Source organism: Mustela putorius, unplaced genomic scaffold, assembly GCF_011764305.1.
Source record: "Mustela putorius furo isolate JIRA1106 unplaced genomic scaffold, ASM1176430v1.1 tig00000224_pilon_pilon_pilon, whole genome shotgun sequence".
Classification (NCBI taxonomy): domain Eukaryota; kingdom Metazoa; phylum Chordata; class Mammalia; order Carnivora; family Mustelidae; genus Mustela; species Mustela putorius.
The window spans coordinates 28,871,286-28,894,556 of NW_025421321.1; the positions used below are offsets into that span (position 1 = coordinate 28,871,286).

At 41.6% G+C, this 23,271-nt stretch overlaps 1 long non-coding RNA gene across 1 annotated transcript in view; it reads right to left on the reverse strand.

The window, feature by feature from the left end:
- LOC106004771 overlaps window positions 1-22,990 on the reverse strand; it is a 118,223-nt gene extending 95,233 nt beyond the window's left edge. Inside the window, exon 1 of the long non-coding RNA XR_006606040.1 lies at window positions 22,892-22,990. This is a non-coding gene — a long non-coding RNA (uncharacterized LOC106004771). The remainder of the gene's footprint in view (window positions 1-22,891) is intronic.
- Window positions 22,991-23,271: the final 281 nt, after the last annotated feature.

Sequence of the window (23,271 nt, forward strand, 5' to 3'; positions counted from 1 at the left end):
TCCTCTTCTCAAATAGGGACATTTCTCTGTGGAGGCCTTGCCATTACATTTCGTTCCTTTTCCCACAACACTGAATTTATAATGCAAAGAAAATGGGGAACATATATTCATCTAAATGGCCTCTCTGCTCCGAGACGAATAAGGAGATCAGCAATGGCAGCGTCGGTGCAGGACCGCATGTGCCATTGGGGGAAATTAATAGAATCAGCCCAGAAAGAGTGAAAACGAAAAAAGGAAAGAGGGAAAAATCACGCACAGGTTTCTGTGGAGGTTGAATCCTGAATAATAAAGGCATGCAGCTGAAAGTTGCAATTCTCTTCGGAAGTACCATTTTGCCCCCAAAGTGGGATGTGGGTGCTACAGACTTGTCCCCATAAATTTGTGGAGGTAAATTTGTCCAACTTTCTGCTCCTCGCTTGACTCCTGACAGTGGTCCTTTAGGTCTCCTCTTCTCCTGCCTATATAAACTGTGCCTCTGAAGTCAGCGGCCAGCCCCCAGAAAGCCAGCCAGCTTTCCACGGCATGCTCAGAGAGGGTCTTCATATTTAAAAAAGCCAGTCAGATGGTGTTTCTGATTAACATCATTATCACTGAGCTTATGATTCCTATGAGGATTGTGAAGATCTGCCCTTACCATTTTGTTCTTCTTCCACCCACATGGCTGCCTCTTCCCACTCACACATTTTGGCCATCCCTCTTATAACTGCTGGGAGAAAAACGGACCCAATTACATGTATTTGAGATGCCTCTAGGTCTGTGCCGGTGTCTTCAAAGGGAGAGTGCTAAAGTGATTATAGTAATGATAACGCATCCTTGTTGACTTCAAAGAAAGAAGCCTGGCAAATGGACTTACTCCCATGATATTTCTGTCAGAGCAGTTATTATCCCATTTTAGAGATGGGAAAGCAGGGCACCTTGCCTAAAGACATGGATAGGAATCGGTCCTAGAAAGAGGATGAAAGCATCGCCATGGGCTTCTGAACCTTTCCCAAGTTTAGACCTTTTTCTCTCCAGCAGCAACAACAAATCCCACCTTAAGAAACAGTAAACCTCAAGGCAGGTAAATGTAGCCCAAAGAAATAATCCATTTGACACACCCTGTACTGTAAGGACAACGAATGAGAAAAACAAAGGGGTGAAGATGTGCTCTCTACCTGCCTTTTCTTCTCCAGAACCCAATCCGCCTTCTTCCGAGGTATAACCTGTCCCCAGGGATGGATGGATGGACAGGGGCCTTAATGCAGAAAACTTGGGGCAGCTAATGATCAGCCCTTGGCTGAACAAACTTGAACAATTTCCCTGTCAACCACCCCTTGAGGTTCTCTACCTTGTGGAAAGACCCCTCACTTCTGGATGGGGAAAGGAGTCAAGAGCCCCTCAAAGGCCTAGGCAAGCTCCATGTCTAAGGCTTCCACTGAATATTCTTTAAGACAGATCTTGGCTGGCTCTGCACAATCTTTTAACCAAAGGGTGCCCTACATTTTCTAGTCTCTAGGCCAATCTTTTTTTTTTCTCATTTCCACAACTGTGTTTCTCCAGTTCCAGAACTTTCCTCCTCTCCCAGTTGTTTCCAGGAACTCTCACATTATTGGCTGAACAACCTTTTCTCTGCCCCAATGTTTTTTTCTTTAAAACCACCCTTTACTACAAAATTGTTGCCCTGGAAACACATGGTGATAACCTGTCCTCCTGGTTATAGTCTCAAAATATAGTCCCTGAGTTCCCTAATCTTCTTTAATTTTCTCTTCCTTTCCTCTAAATCACCTTTCACCTTGTTTCACCCGCGTGCTCACAGTGATCCAAGGTTATGTATTCAGAGCATGTTCTTCGTCTGATCCTCACCGGGAATTTATGGTTTCTAGTGGAGCTGTTCTACTGAAGACCTGATCAACTTTAATATTTTTCTTATATCCTTTGGCACTGTTCATTCCAAGTCAAGGCTGGCAACTTAGCACTGCTGCTGGATTAGAGATAAATGGGTCAATTCGATTCAATTCAAAAAAGTGCTACAGTGCCGTGTAATTCATTAAGCACTAGAGATATATAAGACATAGTTCCTCTCCTTAAGGGGCTTATAGTTTAGTTAGAGAGATACAAAGAATGCCTGTGAACTTGATATATAATACTGCAGAGCAATAAAACCATAACTGTCTAAGAAAATGATAAGAACAATAAAAGGTCAGAAGACTGGACTATGCAGACAAGAACGAAAAGGAAGCACTTTATGGAGAACAGGAGTCATGTTCTAAACTGGAAGGAATGGCACAATTCGAATGATTAGAAAGGGTGACGGAGGACATTTCAACTGAGAGTGACAGCAGGATGAGACCCTTTAAAATAGGTCATTGCCTTGAAGTCATTTGAAGAAACAGAAGACAATAAACCTGGGGTCAGTCAAGCTGTTTAGCTCGTTACCTTTGTCGTGGCTTGGACCGACTTTCTACCTTCTTTTCTCCAGCAACCATCACCATCCTTGATTTAACCACAGGAAATTGAAGAACCAAGTACTGCATGGATTTCTACTGGGCTGGTGGCTCTGGGGAAACCAGAGCACACTTTCACCAGGGTAATCAGTTGGCCAGAGTAATCATGACTGCATTTGACTCTACAACTTGTCAGGGAGTAATGGAGGATGAAAGCAAGGGGTCCTAGACCCTCCTGATAGCAGAAACAACCTGGCAGCTTCTTCATATATGCCAGCCACTCTCTTCCGCCAGGTGGGTTTTCAGAGTGGAGCCATGCCCCTCCGACATTGCCATAGCAAGGTTAGAGAAAATGCTCAATGCCAACCGGATAATCTTGCCCGGAGGTCCAACCTCAACAAAACTGTGAACTATTTCATTTTTACTACCCTTACCTCTCAAAGTTGACCCCCGCCCCCACATCATCCCCATCACCCAGAGCTTTGATCTCCAATGTATGTGCTGGGAAGAAAAAGAAACAAATGCATGTTGAAAGAGTATATACATTCCATCTGGGGATTAGAGATAGGGTACTGTTCTGAATTCCTACATTCGAAATCCAGAACAGCAGTGCATGTCCGAGGGTGGTATTTCAGACACTGTAACAAGCTGACAAAATCATTGGTCCCTCCTTGTTGGGGGTCTGGTGTAGGACACTTTGAGCTGCCCCTAAGTCACCCATGTGAGTAGCACTTACTCTGCCTCATTACACGGTCAACCTTTCGCTCAGAAATCAGTTTACCTAGAGATGTAAAGACCTTACAAAGTTTAAGTTCCATGAGGACAAGGACTCTCTTTGGTCATCATATCCTGAAATCCTAAAGCTATCGGACAGCCTACACTTAGCAACTCACTGACCAGCCTCTCTAGGTGCTCCAGGTTGGGCTATCTGGATAGCACTTTAAACTAGCCCAAAAAAATATAAATTAGACTTCCCTGGCCTCAGAAATCCCACCATCTGTCGCACAACCTTTCTCCATGCCTTCTTGGCAGTCATTTCAATTTCCATGACAGGAGGAAAAAAAAAAAAGTCATGGTCTGTGCCACAACTTGAAGGTTCATTTAATGTAGATTTTGATGAGTGAACTGTACAATAACCCCAAGTTGGAGGTGTATTTTTTATACTGAAGGTGAGAGACCAATTAGTAGCTCTAACTCCTTAAGCAGATGGTTATCATATGATATCGGAGGTGCCTGTCCTGTCCTTTGCCATTAGAAAGTCATCTTTTTCCTAATATCTTTCTCTACAAAGGAAGGATATTATGCAGACAGACTGCATGGCCTAGATAACTCTATGAAGTTGAGTTTTTAGCAGGACACTGGAGCCTGGGAATCTTGTTCTTGAATTACAGGGTCAGTATAGCTCCTAAAAACTGCCTCTAAGATAAATGCAAGGGGAGAGTTTCAGGGCCAGCAGGGAAATAAATCTGAGAATATTCTCGGGTTCTGGGTGCCATCCCAAGCTGGAAATGGTAGACACGTGAGTGTTGGTCCTTGGGTACCTGCAAGGGATCCTCCCCTTCCACAGCTGGAAAACTTACACTATAAAGGAAGCAACCTGGACCTGGGAGTCAGAGGAATCTGGCTTAAATTCCAGCTCTGCCTCTTACAGGCTGGAGCCTGAACTCGCCAGCCTCAGCTTCCTGTCCTGCAAGAGTGGGCTAAACATAACAACTTTAAAGAGAGATGAGGATTAAGTGAAATTTCAAGTGAAGAGTCCTGACATCTGGCACTTTGGTCTTCTCTCCAAGTATCAGGCAGGGAGAACCACACCACACAAAGCCCAGACTCAGAGGAACGTTAGTGATCAAAACACAAGGTGGCCCAGGTAGCCTGCTCATTGCAGTCACTTGCTACAGTTGTTAGAGCACAAACTCCAAGGCTGAGAAACGTGGGTCTGGTTCTCAGTCCCACCACCTGCTAGGTGTGCCAGCTTGGGGAAGATACATAATGAGTCTGACCCTCGGCGCTTTCATGTGTAAATGAGGACAATATACCTTGTTCATAGGATTGATACGATGACTCAAGGAGCAGGCCTGGCCCATGATAAGCGCGTCTTTTCCTCCTGCCCTTCTTCCTTTCCTCCCCCCCTTTCATCTTCTCTCTCTTCGTCTTCATCTGTTCTTTGATATACTCTAAGCTGCTACCATTTTCAATATCCAGAATGGACTGTACCCCCAAGCTTTCCTCTGTGCTCAGAGTGCAGTGCTCTATTCTTGGGGTAAAGAAATAAAGGATCTGGCCAGGTGTTGCTGCTTGCCAAGTCCTTGGTCCCCGTTCAAAAATCTTTTCTCTCTGGCTGGCATCTTTACCTACAAAGAGGATAAATCAGGATCTCTTGTAGCTCCATAGATTAAGGCTCCTAGTTGAGATCTTACCAGCCTACTCATTCAGCTCCCCCTTCTGAAATTCCCTTTCCTCTCCAGCCATCAGAATCCTATCCAGGGGGGGCACCTGGGTGGCTCAGTCAGTTAAGCCTCTGCCTTCAGCTCAGGTCATGATATCAGGGTCGTGGGATGGAGTCTTCGATAGGGCTCCCTGCTCATGGGGCAGTCTGCTTCTCTCTCTCCCTCTGTCTGCTGCTCCCCCTGCTTGTGCTCTATCAAATAAATAAAAATAAAATCTTGAAAAGAGTCCTATCCAGGAATCAAATTCTAGCTCAAATACCTTGTACTACTTTCCAAATGTTTACCAAATACATGCACAAATGCACACTGAGACAGGACCACTTAAACAGGATTTACTAGGAATCTGCTCTGGTCCCACTGCACCATAAAGCCTATCCTGATGCCTCAGTGTTCTGAATTTTGATGGTCTCTCAGCACATACAAAACAATGCAATATTTAGTCTCTTTACCAGCTCCTTGAAAGCAAATAAGTTGTTTTATTTATTATTAAACATTACTGCCTAGCCCAGTATCTGGCAATTTAGAAGTGTTTCATAAATGGCTCCTGAAAACTTGCATGATTAAGTGACTGAAGTATTTATCTTGTAGGAAAATCTTGCCTATAGACCAGGTAGTAAATCTGCTGAGGCCAAGGGTTTTGAACTTTTTCTATATCCTATACAGCTTCTAGCACTGTGAACAAAATGTAGTGGGTACTCAAAAACCTGTGGTGGTCTTTATACTACAAACATTGTCTCTATTTTTATGATGAAACTCTTCTGGAAAACTCAAGTACTAAGGGATGGTCTTCAACAAAAGCCCAGAACCAGAACTGCTCCTGAGGCTGACATGACAAGGACCATCAGTCTGAATGACTCTTGGAGTGACTCCATAAAGAAGCAAAGCAGCTCTCCAAAAGGTTGTAAAAAATGGCCTAAAGTCCATACACACATAAACAAACAGTCTAGAAGTATCTTTCCTCACCAAAAATGTCTCCTCCATCTTCAACACACATATATGTTCCACCTTTTGAGGACCTACCTCCTTTAAGGACCTCCCTGACATCTGGCATCCTTTTCCTTGTATAATGTTAGAGATTTGGGGTGGGGGTAGGGGGATCGGGAGGACAGCAATGCACTTTTTGCCTTGAGCCATGCACCCACTCACGAGATAGCTGAAAGCCTCTAGGAATGGCTCTTACTAAAGTGGGTATCATCATTGGGGCACCTGGGTGGTTCAGTCGGTTAAGCATGTACCTTCAGCTCAGGTCATGATCGCAGGGTCCTGAAATTGAGCCCCGCACTGGGCTCCCAGCTCAGCGAGGAGTCTGCTTCTCCCTCTCGCTCAGCCCCTCTCCCCATTCATGCTCTTTCTTTCTCTCTAAAATAAATGAATAAAATCATTAAAAAAAAAATAAGTGGGCATCATCTTAGTTGTCTCCTTCTTTCCCTTCCCCTTCTCTTTCCCTTACTCTTCTCCCTCTCTTCCTCCTCCTTCTCCTTCCTTATCTCATCCACTGGTGTTCTTTCTCTACCAATGACTTACACCAAAACACACACTACACACAGATGTCCTGTTCCTGGCTTTGAGCAGTTAGCGCATTCATAAGATCCTGGCCAGTACCCTGCTTATTCTTGATCTGCAGGCACAAGAGGCCACAAAGAGTCAGTAACTCTCTAGTGCACACTGGGATCCTGTGGCACTTAGGCTCCTGCTGCCTGATGAAATACTGAGGAAGAGAGTCCATGAATTGACTTGCACTCCGTAAAATATTTTGAAATAAAACCCCTGAAAGGCCACACCCCTTAGTCTGCCAGGGTCCATGCTCTTGAGGGCAGAACGAAGATAATTAACTGAGTGATCAGACAGAAAGCATACATGCAGTGAAGAACTCTGCAAGGATCATCCTTATGCACATCTCCTGAAACTTAGCTGGGCATCCAAGGGGTTAGGGAGGCTCAGCAGACCAAGGAGGCCAATTCTGCCTGTGGCTCCCACCAGTCAAGTCTGCTGCAGAGGGCTACAGACACAGCCTATACTTTCAACTCAGCACTGTCATTTTTAAGGAAATAATCACTCCAAGTTTACAGTGGCATTAAACTGATAATCTGGAAGTGTGATCGCTTCCGTGGTTCACTAATCAATCCTCTATCTTTAAGGATAGAGACAGAGAATGGATATTTGAGTAGATCAATAGTCAAGTGAGTTCCATTTCTTTTGTTTGTTTTTATAGGTGATAGTTATTTTCTTGAGTACATTTTTAAATCATATAAAATAATAAATGATTCCTATGATTTTTTTTTCCATTTCCTCTGCAGGATTACTGTACAAATTAACATGTATGTACACAGATACCTTTTCTGAATACCTACTAAGTTCCAGGTACTGTACTGAAAGCTTTCAACACATCCTCCCATTTTACTGAGGGCTGTTTTATCTATATAGGAGGCCAAAGTAGAAGAGTTGACATTTTAAGGCTGCTCCTAAATTTTCTTTTCTCTGCTATGATTAGGCTATTTCTCATCATCTCCACCCAAGGCTAATAAATTTTTCAAGAATTTATTTGCCACATTTCTTCCTATTATTAAGTTCAAACTTGTGCCAAGAAAATCACACTAAACAGCACTTGTCATTGTTGGCCCTACTTCATCCTGGCATCAAGCTAGACACAACACACAGTGATTTAGAGAGGTGCCAGCAGTCCGACCTGTTTGAATATTACCATCATAACAGCAATGAAGCTGCAGCTTGAGGTGAAAATCCCTCAGTGATATTCGTGCCTTTTTCTCTTTCCATCCATCCATCTGTATGCCTGCCCATCTATCCACACAAACACCAGCTGAATGCCTACTATGCACCACCCCTGCCTTCACGGAGCTTCCTCTCTAGGACAGAACTAATTCAATATAAGACATGATGATTTTGAAGGCAGTCGAGACCAGAGCACTGTTGATTCTAAGTGAGAAGACTGGGAAAGGCTTCACGAAGATGGAGCAGAATCTCAAAAGTTCAAGATAGCACTTAAAAGATATGCTCCCAATTATAAAAGCATCACATATTCAATATCTAAGAATATGTCTGAATACATATAAAGTGAACAATATTTGAAAATATAGTAATATAAACAAAATATAAAAATTACCTTCTAATTCCTTCTTCTCCGGAAGTGTATAAAATACAAATTTTGAGTCCCTTCCTCCCAGCTTCCAATCTCAGCTTCCAAAGAGTTAACAGTGCAGGGCATATGCCCTGAGACTTGTAATTTACTCCTATATAAATATGCCATTCTACCCCACCTTCCCAACACAAGCACAGAGGCTAAGACAACTTGCTCTGATGCTGTGAATTGTATAAGATTGATGAATCACAGACCTCTACCTCTGAAACAAATAATACATTATGGGTTAATAAAAAAATAAAAATTAAAAAAAAGAAAGCTAGCTCTGAAATCTAATTGGCTAGTTTTGAGCCTCTGCTCAACCACCGGCTAGCTGTGTAAACTTAGACTACTTACTTAGCTTCTCTCTGCGTTATGTTTCCAATATGTAAACTACAGTCAATAAAAGTACATATTCTAGGTCCGTTTTGAAATTTTAAAAAAGAAAATGAATCTAAACAGCACCTGGTACTTAGTTATTAATAGATATAGTAGTAGTGATACTACATATACGTGCATAATTTTGTTTTAAAAAAGTAAAATCAAACTATGTATATTATACTATGCATGTTTTCCAATTAATAAAGCTTATTCACCTTTTCACATGTTAGTCCATATTGGTCAATTTGATTATTTTTCAATGACTGCATTACAGGCTTATTCCAGAATTCATTTAACCAATCCAGACTATCACTAAGAAACCTCATACCTTCATTTTTTGCATTCCTCCTAATATTTGTGTAGGACAGATTCCTAAAAATGTGATTTCCAGGTCACAGGGTATGTGTATTTAAAATCTTGATGAGATAGTAACCAAGCTAACTTTCAAAAAACAATGTATAGGTCCATCGGTTCTATGTGACAATGCCCATTTCTCATGCCATCACCAATAATGCCATCTGTTATTGTTTTTAAATGCATTTATTGAAGTATTAGTAGTAATGATTACTGATATGAAATGATTAACTGGACAAAAGATTTTAAATGGTACCTAGAACATCAAAATTTAAATGAATGGTTCTTACTAATGGAGCATATTTCCATATTTACTGGTCTTACCTTGCCATTCCTTGAATTTCTTATTATCTTTTGCCAATATTTCTTGTACTTTCTTTTTATTACAGATTTATGAAAGTCTTTGCATGTTTGCTTATTAGTCCTATATAAGAAATAAATATATTCTCTTCATCCTGTCTTATAACCTAGTTTAATGTTGAATAGAATTTAGATGAAGGAAGGTATGGTCAGAAAGGAATTTTTGAGAAGGGGGAACAGCATCTGCAAAGACACATGGCTTTTCAGTGGAGGTCAGACTCTGAGAAACTAAGCAGATTTTGTGGTTGGAACACACATGGACATAAAATCAATCGGCTTTCAATGCCATCCTAGGGAATGTGATCTTTAGTCTGCATACAATTGTAAGCTACCAAGGGCTAAGGAACAAAAGAGTGACAACCATATTGAGAGTTCTCACGATGGGTCAGAGTTTTTAAACAGTTTGGGATCAAGGCAACATCACCAACGTGCCCAACCTCAGGGGGAACACCAGCCACTACTTGCTTCTACAGGAACAGAGGTCCACTGGAGTTGTACAAAGCAACAGTTGGTTAAGGCACCTTTGGGGAGTCTGAAGAAAGTCAAGAATATTCTCAGTGGAATTCACACACACACACCCTTAGGCACTTAATTTTAGAGTCCTCACAGGCATACGGGTATCCACTGACTTAAAGGCTCAGTTACCCCAGAGCCTGAACCCCTACACTCTTGGGCTTTTATGCACATTGGAACTTACTGCTCAAAGTACATGAAACTACAGTATAGCTTCGGTTAAACCAAATTATGGAAAATTTTAAGCTTTTACCTCCAGGTCATGGGACTGTGCTCTGGAAGGCAAGGCCATTCACAGAAAGCATTCTGCCCAAGAGAAATATAATGCACATCTCAAATGTGGGGCACATACTAAATTTAAGTTTTCTGGGAGCCCCGTAATAAAAGTGAAAAGAAATAGGTAAAATCAATTTCAATGATATATATTATCTAACCCAATATACCTAAAACATAATTATTTCAATACCTAATCAATAGAAATTTTATGAATTAGGTATTCTACATTTTTTTCATATAAGTGTTTAAAACCTGATGTGTATTTTATACCTTCATTGCGTCTCAATTCAGACTACTCCTATTTCAAGGGCTCCACAGCCACATGTGTGAACAGCTATTACACTGGACAGCACAGTTTTAAATTATCTCATCATATTTCCTTTTCTCCAAATCCAATTTCCTCCCATAATACCCTCTGAAACCCAATTAGGCATCACTGAACATGCTGATTCTTATGTTCTATCAAAGTCTCTTCTTAGACCTTTTCACTATAGTATGAATGCAAAACAGTAAAGTTTTCTCTCCATGAATCATTATATTTAAAGTTGGCACCCCACTGTAGAATAGGAAATGATAACCCAGTAGGGAAAAAATTCAAGTACTGGGAAAGAGAGAAAGATCTCTTTCAAAGTAGGTGGTTATGTCATAAATCACAATATTTTGGGAAACACATGGGCTGAGAGCTGGATCTTTGTTTGGCTGCTCCCAGTCCCACTCCCAGGGAATTCCAAGCTGGGCATTGTTTACATGGGCATTTTCTCCAGTTTTGTGCAGAAGACTAAGACAATAGTAAAGGTTCCTAACAGTACAGGGGATCCTAAAAAATGGAACACTAGACTAGCTCTGTCTATCCATGTTTTTCTAAGCCTGGGGAGGGGGCAGTGGGAAACAGCCTCAGAAGTGTTGTCTATGGATAAATATCATATGCCCAGGATTAAGTTTATTTGGGTGATGGCAGCCTCATGACATTACTCCATCCACATGCCCAAAAAATTAATAGGACCTCCCCAGAAAAAAAATTAAATATGACTCTACAAGCTTTCTTGAATTGAGGGAGTACATGTTCATAATTAAACGTGATGAAAAAGGATAAATGAAACAGCTCTCCAAAGTGTTTATTATTTCTAACTGTAAAAATAATACAGCATTACTTACTACATCTAAAGATATTAAGTAGCAAAGAGAATCATCCTGTGGCCACATGCCACTGAATGGCACTGGATGCAGGGATTCAGAGACCAAGACACTCAGGGAATCTGGCTGAAGTTCAAAACCCTAGGATCACTCCATTCTTTCCTTCCAAATGAGAGAAAGACATGCTCGGTAGTGTCACGATTTCGGCTATAAGCAGCAGCCTTCTAATTAAAAATAAACTGAGTCCATTATTTCTATTTACAGCTTTCCACAATTTAGCAGCAATGTGAAGATAGAAAGAGATGCTGGAAGCATATGTTTAAACATCCCAAATGCTTTTGAGAGCATCATTAGAGTAAACATCCTGTGAATGTGTTTCTTTACCTTCAATACCCATCTCCAAAGGGCTTCCCAAGCTGTGCGAGGGCAGCATAAATATATTTATCTTCAGAAAGAATGGTCCAGAAAAGACACAGCTACAATTAAATTAGTAACTAGAAAGAGTCGTGCTCTTGGCTCCAGACAGTTCCCCCTGCAATACAGTATTCTTTCATTTTTTTGATGGATGGGTAAGGATAAATGGTGGGTAAGGACAGAACGCGGTAAAGAGAAGGTAAGAGGGTGGAGGATCCAAAAAAATGGCGGGGAGGAGATGGGAGGGAAAAAGAAAATCTCAGAGGGCTTTCTGAGTGGATATCTTGGTTGAATTTCAACATGAAAAATGTTCTATAAATATTTGCTGAATGAATCTTCTAAAAACTAATGGTCGTCTTCTGGACATTTTGGATGCATACCCCATTATGGAATGCATATGACAGTTTCTCAACCTCAGCACTACTGATGTTTTGAGATGACTCTTTTTTGTGGAAGCTGTTAGCATCACCCCAGGCCTCTACTCACCAGATGCCAGGAGCACCCCCCCACACACACACTCATTCCCCAAGTTGTAACCACCCAAAATATCTCCAACATTGCCATTTATTCCCTGGTGGAGAACTACCAGTGCAGGTATACCATGAGTCTCCATCCATTCATTAATTTACCAAATCTGTCTGATGTATTCAGCCACTATTTTTTTTTTCAGTGTTCTAAGGTTCACTGTTTCTGCACAACATCCAGTTCAGCCACGGTTTTATTTAGAACACTGATCAGTGTACTTGTCTCTACCCTCAAGTAGTTCCTAGTTCAGTAGCACAGAGAAACTTTAAAGTAGAAAGACATGTGAGATAGTGGTTTGACTCCTAAAAGATGGGCTGTGCACTCCTTTTTAAGGACATTTAGAAAATGTAACTTTAATTATAACAAAGGTTATATACTTAGAGAGTTGTCAGAGAAAAGCCCGTTAAACTTAGCGAGGATTTCTGCTCTGCTAGTAGGTTACATATTAAAGATGAATTTGAAGGCTCTCAGAGAAGCAGTGAGCCTGGCCCTCTACATCTTTGCTGACTTCATAAAAAACAAGGGTGCTGCTTCGTGACCCGCGCGGGTCTACAAGAAGATTGTGTAACATGCAGTATGCCTTCGATCCAAATAAACTCCCAGATTATTAAAAGGATGTTTTTTCCCTCTAGAGGTCAAGGTGAGTCACCGGAGCTTTTTCCCTGTTATTAACCAAGCACTAGATATACAAGGCTTAGATATTAAAAGGCATTAGCCAAGGCATCATGGCCATCTGGTTTAGAGCAAATGCAAAACTTCAGGGGGAAGCTACATTACTTACAAAGGAACTAAATGGCCTGAAATATTAGAAACCATGTATACAAACCCATTCAAATTTCTGTGGCCAAGTGACAAGGAGCTATAGCCATTGCCTGAGCACCTGAGGCCAGCCTCTCTCTAGTGTAATTCCGAATAGAAAAAATATTTAACTACTGACTTACCTTGACCCAGAACTGCCAAAAAATCTCTACATTCTTCCAATAGTCTGGGTGTTTATTTCCACCAAGAAGTGTGGCGTCTGTACCACAATGAAATACACCCCCACGCGAGCTCTATGGCTACCCCCGCCCTTAAGAAGCAAGGTAGTCCATGCTGTCTATGCATAAAAAGACTGCCGGCCTTGGAGTATTTACAGTGAATCCAAATTCAAGAAGTATGTAAGCCTGATGAAGCTAGAAGACATGCAAAGCTAGATTTAGGCTATCTCCTGATGATGTTAACCCAGATTAACCTGGTAAAAAGAAGAGTATGAAGAAGGGTACAGATGACTGTTTTAGGCCAAAATGAGGCCCAGGCTTTATGACACCCTTCTTGATGGCCTTTTCCCTCAATGTGATTGTTTCTTTCACACGTAGGAGTTTCTCAGACCAGAGCCCACGGACTACACCTCTCACATTCGAGTTTTCCTATCTCCTAAATACCCAGAAAAGGAGGAAGATGGCGCTGGGACAAATGACGCAGGCAAACAGGAAAACATGGCTGCCTCCAGATTAAACAGACCTTGAGAAGTGTCTCTGAGGACTCACTAACCAGAGCTACACTGAGACAGACCAGCACAGGCCTGGGTTTCCCTCCTAGAGTTCCCTACTATCTTACAGAAGACCTGCCTAGCAGGCAGAGGCCAGTGGTGGGGGGGGGGGTGGCTTCTCGTGAACTGCCCTCAGATTCCTGAGGACACTCTCTTCTTTTTGGCTTACATTCTGCATACAGCCTGGACATGGAGAATGACCCTGGACAGATTCTAAAGTCAGTCTTCTTACTATTTATTCTCTTCCATGATACAGTCGAAAGTCAGCATTCTCTGACTACCTTCCTTAATGTCAACTACCTAACTGTGTTACTGCTTCCTCACATTTGTGTATTTTGAATGAGGAACTGTAATAAAAAGAATAAGCCAAGGGATGACGAATGGTGAGATTTTATCTGTGGCAGTGAAGGCCTGACTATTTGAAACACATTATACTTGGAGCTGCCACTATTGACCTCTGTTTGAGGCCCGCCGACCGAGGTGTGCAGGATGGCTAATTATCTATCCCAAATCCCTGTTCCACTTCCACACAGTGCAACGTTCTCTAGGAAGCTGGTGCCCAGCCCAGGGCCATATTCCCCACCCTGACTTGCACTGGGTGTGGAATGAAGGGGCTGTTCCTAAAGGAATGTAAGCAGTTCAGTTTGTGTCCCTCAAACACTTTCTTCCCCTGTCTGCTGGCTGGTTATGGAGATTCCAAGGACCTAAGGGATAGCAAAACCATAAGACAAAGGAAAGCTTATTGACAGCCAGGAATGCCCACACAGACCTTTTACGCTAGAAAGAAATTTGGTGAGTTGTCACAGCAGCCTAAGCTGGTGTTAGTCTAATTCACAAACCATGTCATGAGAGTATGTATGAAAGAAAGCAGGAGGAGACCCTATATTCCTAAGTATCTACTAATAGTTATTGAGTGTCTAGGTCTGTAATACTTCCTCTGTCCATGGGCTTTCATGCAAGTTCTCTAGTATCAGTAACAAATTCAATTCGATTTATCAAACTTTCGCAGAATGCCTAATGGACTACCCCTGAAAATCAACCCTTCGGGGGACTCCCATTGCCTTTGACCTTCTGAAAAGCTTGATTCAACCACTTTGTGCCAGCAACCATCCTAGGCCTGGTGACACAAACACAGTCCTCTCCCTCAAGGAGACCATTCAGCTTCCATTTCCAGCCTCATCTACCACTCTTGCTGTAAGAAAGAGAGGATTTGGCATGTTTTGACTCACACAGAAAGTAGAAGAGCATATGCAAAATCTTCTGATGGTAGGGCAAATTTAGCGACATGGATACTTGTAGATATGCAGTTTGTGTCAGATTCATATTTATATATGCATCTCAGCTCTGTTGCTTAGTGGTTGCTACTCTCCTAGTCATTTCTGTCCTTTTCTAGCAACTGATTGCAAATCTCATCTTTAAAATGTAAAATAGAGCTTCCTCTCAGTACCAGTCCAGGTCCTAGACAGGAACCCCAGTGTTCATTTGTACTTGCTTCTGGAGGCTCCGCCCACGGCACTGCTGCCCTGCAAAGAAAGGTGGTTCCATCTAATGCTATCTTCCACCCAGAAGGCTTTGCTCTTTCATAGGCCAGTTTCCAGTCGTGTATCAGAAAGCTTAGCCCCTAGATCCTGCTCCATGGTCAAATCGTAGAGAGTTTCACTGATGTAGCTACATGCCCTAAGAGCTCCAGGCAAGTTTAATAGGAATCCATTGGATTTATACAGAATGAAAGAATTGAATGAATGAGAGATGAGTACCTTATGTCACTGGCTTGACCAACCAGAGATCTGGTTTCCTCATTTGGAGATGCACTGGCAATCACTACTCCTACGCAATTTTGCTAGGGATATTGACATTAAATGACCTGGTAAAGCCCAAGAACAACAAAAAGATCTACTCTAGTATGCCAACTTTGATCAACAAGTAGGAGTTCTCTGGAACATAGCAGGAGAAGGATTCTGAGGCTTAGTAAAAGGGACTATCTAGTCTATTGGTAATGATGCCTTGGATAGGCAGATGAAGTGTGGCGATGTGCATGTCAGCTAATGTCATTCCTGCCACAGATCCTTGGCTGGCAATCTGGTCCACAGGCAGGGACTGCTGGACCTGGATATTGTCAGCTGTGAGATTATCAGGTAAGCAAATGAGCTAATAAACGTAAGAGATTACTAAAAATAAAGTTCAGTATTGTTGGTGTTTAAGCATTTTATGCTTAAAGGAAGGACAATGGATTAAATGGCCATGGTTGCTTATCTCAGGAGAATCTGGCAGGCATTAGGCACTTATAACCAATCAGCTCCCACAGCTCATGGTACCCACACCATGCTGGGAGAATGAGTTGCAATTAATAAATTGGGTGTGGGGATCCCACAATGCATTTTGACATGTAAACAATGATTTGGGTTTTTTTAATGACTTTGGTCCCCAGACTCCCAGGCTAGTCCACAAAAGCTGATTCATAACAATATTTCAATTAACCTAAATTCTGGGTCTTAGAAAAAGGCAAAGGAACATCTAACATAGGAGGAAAGAGAGGAAAAAAAAATGTGCCTTCAGCCTATTTTCTGGTCAAAGGGCTAGCCTCAAACACTTTGATATGGGCTAAGCTATTATACCCCCACTTTTACCTTCTCTTCTAGATATATCTTCCACTAACTGTTGCTGTTCTCCCTCAAAATCAATTCTTCCAGGGTATCCTAAGCCCCATATCATCTAGACTTAGTCACCACCCTCTCGCTACTTCAGTGTTTGATGGTGCAAAACACTCTGTGTTGTATGGCCAGTTAAAAGTTTAGCTACATTTTAGAAGGGAAATAAATCTAATGTAGCTAGTTCATACTAAAGTGTAAATGGTTTGTAATCTATCTTTCCCAGAGGAATTTGCATTTCTAATGGAGTACTGTGGAACAAAACTGAATCTCCAATTAGTTGACTTTTTAACAGCATCAGAGAGCAAAATGAGCCTTTCAGAAAGACCTGAGAGGGGCTACCTGGAGGCCAGACAACGACCTCAAAGTCAAATAATTATGTCACAGTATCTGTCTTTGTTCTATTTCTCATCTTCCCAAAGCAGATCTCTGAAGCAGCTATTTTCTTTCCCTCATAACTTCTGCCCTGCTCCTGTTTCTGACTTCATACACTCTGTACAAAGTTTTGAGATTTTTAATACCCTGTATCATACCATAAGTAGAAGATAATTCTGCTATCTTCTAGGTAAGCCATAAAGGAGTCAAGAAATTCATGTATTCACACACTCCCTCCACACACAGCTGCCCCGCCCACCAAATTAAAAACAAAACAAAACACAAAACTCTGAAGATCAACAGTGTAAACATATGCAAAAGAAGACCCATATTGGAAAGATGTCTAAATAATAAGGACAAGGGCCTCCATCCTCTTAATATGCTCAAGTCTAAAGTTATGGTCTAAAGTTAGTTCTCTCTTCTTGCTTTGACTTTTTCAGCAGCAGCTTTAGGATAAGAAGATAGGCTAGTTTCTTACCTTGAAAACACACCAATATATGTTTTTGATCATTCATTTGCCAATGCCTAAATTGGAGTTTTAGCAAATAAGAAAAGATTAGGGACTAATCTTTAGGTACTCTCCCTAAAGCCAGGCTAAAAAGGAACCTGCCAAGAGGGAACAGTTCTAGCAAAATAGGTGGGGTGTTCCGAGTCCCACTTTTCAGTTGGACAAGACCTTCTGACCACTGTCTTGAACTTTTCACAAATACCTTCTTTTCCCAGGTGCAACAGGAGGGGCAATTTTATCACACTCCCTCCAACCTTTCCATCCTTTTCTTCTTGTTTCCTTTTCCCTTCTTTGAGAAGCCCGTTGGAGCTTTCATCCACCCTCCATCTCCCATCATCCTGTGCAAAACAGCACCTGGGGCAGCCACAGAGCCTGAGAGTGGTCAAAAAAAAAAGAAAGAAAGAAAAAGAAAAGAAAGAGAGAAAAGAAAAAGAAAGAAAGAAGAAGGAAGGAAAGAAAAAGGAAAGAAAGAACAAAAAGAGGAGGGAAGTGGGCGATTGGCTGGAGAGGGGGTAATGATTTGTAATTGCAATACTTTCATTACTGTCTTTTAGCTCTTTGCAGAGTAATGTCAAGAGCTTCGTCTTTGTAGTGTTATTGGCATTTTTCATCATATTCATGAAGTGTGGGTCAATTTTCTTCAAAAGGCGCACTTCGCCAACTTGCTACAGAGACAGACAGTAATAAATTCTACTAGTGCACTGTGAAGGCTTCGTAGCTGCAAGCAACAATAAAAAGCAATGAGCTGGGTGTCACTAAGTAACTCCAGTTTACACTGCATTTTCTTCTTTTATTGAAAACTCAAGAATATGAATTTATTAATGAATACACAGGCGTACTTTGAAGGGGGGTGGCAGTGCAGGGGGAGGAGAGGTATGTGCGTGGCGGGGTGGGGGGGTGTGGACACCATGTCAATTTATTTGGTATTCACACTGTGTGTGCCTATATTGTATTGTTCCATCATTTCATGGCCAGGCTTACCTTGTTAGGCTGTGGCCCTCCAGAAAAAACCCGAGCTCATATAGCAACACCTTGACGTGGATCTACAGCTGCTCTCGCTGTGCCTGTCTCACCTTTAGCCCTGGCTGTCTACTGCCGCCTTTCATTTTCCGCATTCATACATCAATAAGCTTTGCATGCTGACACCTAATTTTGCAGGCTACTTTGGTTATGGAGGCCGTGTTTTGCATATCACTACCCACCCCCTTCTGACACCTACTGCCTTTAAAGGGGAATGAGGAGAGGAGAGGAAGAGGCACCGGAAAGAGAGAGGAAGAGAGAGCAAGAAAGGGAAAGCTGCTTTTCTTCTCTGCCTAATCAGAAATTTCTTTATATTTGTCAAAAGCAGATATGCCAAATCAACTTTAATTGATTCCTCGGCGGCGCTCACGGATGATTTTTGAAGGACTGGGCTTGTGTTCCCAGACACACTGTTGTGTTTCCAACGAAAAGGAGGTTTCTCCCACAAATCAAATTTTGATGCCAATTAGTTAGCATTTTCCATTCCAATTAAATTGGAGACTTCGAGACCTTTCTGATTTTGGAAGACTTTATATATATTTTATACTAAACGTGCCCTTCAGGGGCTGATAAGCTAGAAGGGAATGTCCATGGGTGGCGACAGACTCTCGGGGGGTGGGGGAAAGATCCGTGTTGTGGGCATTTCAGCTCCTTTCTCGGGTTTCCCTCACAAAGGTTTGTCAGACCCACGGCAACCTGTTAGGTGACATCACAAAGGTTTTTTACCTTGCAGTTAGGTGGCTAATGTCATTAGAGCCTTGACAATCCATAAAATGTTATAATCTAATAGTTTTTCTGCCATACCCCACCCTCCATACCCCCGAGACTTCATTGTGCAAAAAAAAAAGAGAACTGGGGAGACAAGACTGATGTTAAAAAGAACAAGCTGTGGCTGGATTTGAGAGATTATACACACAAAACAAGTAAACAAAAGCACAGGAGAAAACAGGAAAACCACCACACCAAATGCCACCGAGCTGCCTACACACTCATACGTACCCCCAAAGCACGTGGCTGTGAGGACATGCCTGCGAATGACGTGCCACCGAGAACTTCTCAATCTACTAAATTCAGTTTTTATTACGGGTACCAAAACACTTTCAGGGGGAGAAACTGTCAGTTCATATCCAGGTATAATTTTAATTTAATAGCAACTAAGATCAGTGTGAAATACCATTAGCAAACATGATGGCTCTTTTCCTTTTCTTCGCCCTCAGTTTGAGCCCTCCTTTATTTTTATTGTCTGTAGGACATTAATCTTAAAAAAAAAAAAGTGCTACTTACTTCATAAGGTCATGGCCTTAGGAGTATCCCAAGCAAATATGGGGAACCTATCTAGAGAATCTGGATTCCGATGGCCAGCCTCTATCTTTGCTACTTCTTTTCCTGTCAACATGGACACAAGATCAAGTTCAAAGGCCTGTGTACACACCATGGGTTCACACACATAATCTTCAAGCCCACATTCTGTACCCTGATATAACTTAAAAGGAAATAAGATGCAATACCCAATGCCTAGATTAAAATATGAATGGTGCATTTATAGCACTTAAAACTTCACGCATATTCTTCTGCTTGTCACTGATACATACTCAGCACAACTGAATCATGTTGGCAGAGTGGGTGCTCGTGGATATAAGGGACTCAGGTGAGACCACGCCAGCATTGAGGGCTGGAGTCTTCTGTGTCACAGACATGAGATGCAACCTCAGGTGTGATGCAGGATCAAATGAGATAACATGTCTGCTCTTTGCCTAAAATTGGGATTCAGGACCACCTCGCTGACGCCAGTCCTCCCTTCACTTTCCAGACTCCTACAAGACAACTTAACATCTCAGTATATGCCAGGCACCTTGTAAAGTGTTCTGCATGGAGTATCTCATTGAGTCTTCACAAGAGCTCTAACCATCTTCCCATTTTACAGATGAGAAAAGTGATATGCAAAGTGATTTGAGCACATTTCTCAAGGTCACACATGTGGTCATTAGGGCAGAAAAAAGATTTACACTCAGGTGGTCAGCTTGCAGCAAACAGCCTTCAGCCTCACCTCTCTTCCAGACTCCCCAGAGAAGACACAGTTCTTTAGCAGGGGTTAGTATCCTGGGGAGTATATACCCAGGATTAATTTAGGGTTTTTTTTTTAATCTGCCTTTGTAGATATCCAGACTCCAATAAGTGATTTTTATACAAAAGTAGTCTACTCCCAATACTGCTAGGGAACCAATTACTTAAGGCCACAGGCTTATACTCTTGAGTATAATAATATGCCTTAATTACCCAAGGTGGGAATAACTAAATGGAAGAAGTAAAACAAAATAACAACCATCCCCCAAACCAAAAAATAAGGCAGCATGCATTTGTAGACTCAAACTGAAGTTGTCAGTACAATGAACCAGATATTGGTGCAAACAGTAGGAGTATAAACATGTGGAATATTAGAAGATTCTAATAGGAATATTAGATAATATTCAGCTAGGAGAAAGTTTCCTGCATAAGTGGGCCGGGCACCCCATTCTCTGGACAGGCCTCACCACCAGCCACAAAGAGAGGAATTATGAGGCCGAGTGAATACTGCTCACATTCACACACTGCCACGCTACATTGTCAATTAGCAGGCGTGTTTCCATAATTGTTATACAAGGGGGAAATTTACAGTGTTAAATGGCCCTCAAATTCACACTTCTGTGTGAGTTTTTGTTTAGTGGTGTGTCTACTATTAGCACGGATGACTGCCTCTGACATCTCTTTGCCTCTGAAGACAGAAAGCACTAACCTAACAATGGGACAGACACACCAGAGAACGCTACCTATTTGTCCTTTATGCTGATATAGATGCATACGTAGATGTATGATAGAGAAAGACAGGTGGATGGGTGGATGGCAGGATGGATAGACAGACTTTTTTTTCTTTGCAAGGGGAGTTTTTGGTGTGCTCATATTTATCAGATGTCAATTGTTCCTTCATGTTGGCCTCCTTTTTTTTTTAAGATTTTATTTATTTATTTGAGAGAAAGAACGCACAAGCTGGGGGAAGGGGCAGGGGAGAGGGAGAAGCAGACCCCCAGCTGAGCAGGGAGCCCAATGTCAGGCTAGATCCAAGACCCGGGATCATCACCCGAGCCGAAGGCAGACACTTAACTGACCGAGCAACCCAGGCACCTCATGTTGGCCTCTAATTATAGAGTTCTCATTTTCAAGTTTGTCATTTTCAAGTTTCATATTCAAGCTTTGGATGCAAGTTCTCATTTTCAAGTTTCGTGTGTGTTCTGGGGTGTGCCTATCTCCCTGGAGAATAAGGGTGACCTTGACTAGATGACTGCATGAGAGATTTTGTTTAATCTTGAAAAAGAATTTCTTAAAAACAAAAATAAAAACAAAAAACTAAGGAGTTGTAATTTTCAAAGTAGATTGGTCAATCAGTTTATGTAATTGTGGATATGGTTTGGTCTAAGGACAGAGACTGGATAAAATGGTATCTCAAAGTCACAGTTGGTCTTTGACTATGTAAGCCTGGAATCCCCAGCCCCCATAAACACATATTCATCCATACCCACTTTACACAGATTGCATATACACGTACATCCACCAAAGAAATACCCAAATAACAAGATGGGGTCAGTATAAATCTCTGAGTTGTCAGATAACCAAATGATCCTTTAGACCACAGAGCATAACAGAAAGACCTTTTATGATTAGAAAACATGACCCCTTTATTTTACAAATCAGTAAAAAAAAAATGGTGCAGGGAAGTTAAATAATTTGTCCAAGGTCACACAGCAAATTAAACTAATAATTATGTATCAACTTTCAGTTATTTCCAAATATCATATCCACCTTCAAAGAAACAATGGTTACTATTTCCATTATCCAAAAGAATTGGTCACAAGTAAAAGAGGCATCTTTTGTTATTTACATCCCCACCTTGTTCCATAAATAACTTAAGATACTTAGAAAGGAATGTGCAAAAAAGGCATGTAAGATGATGAGTACAATGATAATGATAAAATGTGGAGAAGTGTCCCATGATTTAGATTAAATCCTTGTATATTAATCTAACAGTCAGCTACTTGACTTCATAACACACTTTAATTTCGAAAAGAAATTTTTAAAAAAAGGAAAAAGAAAGGTTAAATAAATGCAGACAGGTGATGTCCCTGGACAGAACTGGAGTACACCTAACGGACCCAGCCCCGGCTTCTCATCCACAGGAAGCCTGTTTTTTTTTTTGCCTCTGTCCTTTGCGTTTCAAGGAAATACTGCAAAGTTGCCCCCAAGGATCCTGGAGTCTTGAACACATCAATCCATAACATCATCTCATAGCAAGGAGGCTTGGGAGTGAGAATGCCTTCAAGGACCAGAAGCAGAGTTAGGTGACAAACGATGGACAAAGAGTAAATAATGCACCGCCGATCCGCTTGCATCAGAGGAGAGAAAAACACAAGTCTGACAATGTAAGTTCCACCAAAGATGTGAAACAAAGGGGGCTTTTATCATCTGCTGGTGAGAATATCTCAAGTGCATGACACTACACATGAGGGCAGAGGTTGGGGATTAAGATGTACATTCAGAAGTTTCAGTGTCAAGATGGTATTTAAAGCCATGAGATAGGTTGAGATCATCTATAAAATGAGGATGGACAGAAACAAGAACGTCCAAGGACTAAAACGTGGGGGCCCCCAACATGTAGACATTTGGAATTGGAGGAAGATTTATTAAAGGAGACAGAAAAAAGAAGAAACCCAGTAGACTTGCAGTTCAAGAGCAGAAACATTTCAGGACATAGTCAGGACAGCATTAGCACCTGTGCAAAAGCTGCAGGTAATTCAAGGAGATGAGGATTGAAACTGACCTGGCTTGTTAGCTGATGGTGGCTCACAGGATCACCCTTCTCTGGAGTTATCAGCTATTACTAAAAGATCCCCAGAACTAGATGTTAACTATGAAGCAGTAACAATTGCTTACTTTCTACATTGGGACAGCTTTTATGTGCCAAGTGTTTTACATACACCCATCTAACTGGGTGCATACAACAACTGTGGAGGTAGGTACAGTTACCCAAAATCACAGATGAGGAATTTTAGGTACAAAAAGCTTATGTGACGTACCTGAAGTCACCCGCCACTTAGCAAGTCTGAAACTGGGATTGATTCTAGAACCAAAATATAATGCAGAGTTACCAAAAGACCCAAAGGGCTGGACGTTTAACATCTGGGGGACAGTGAAGGAGAT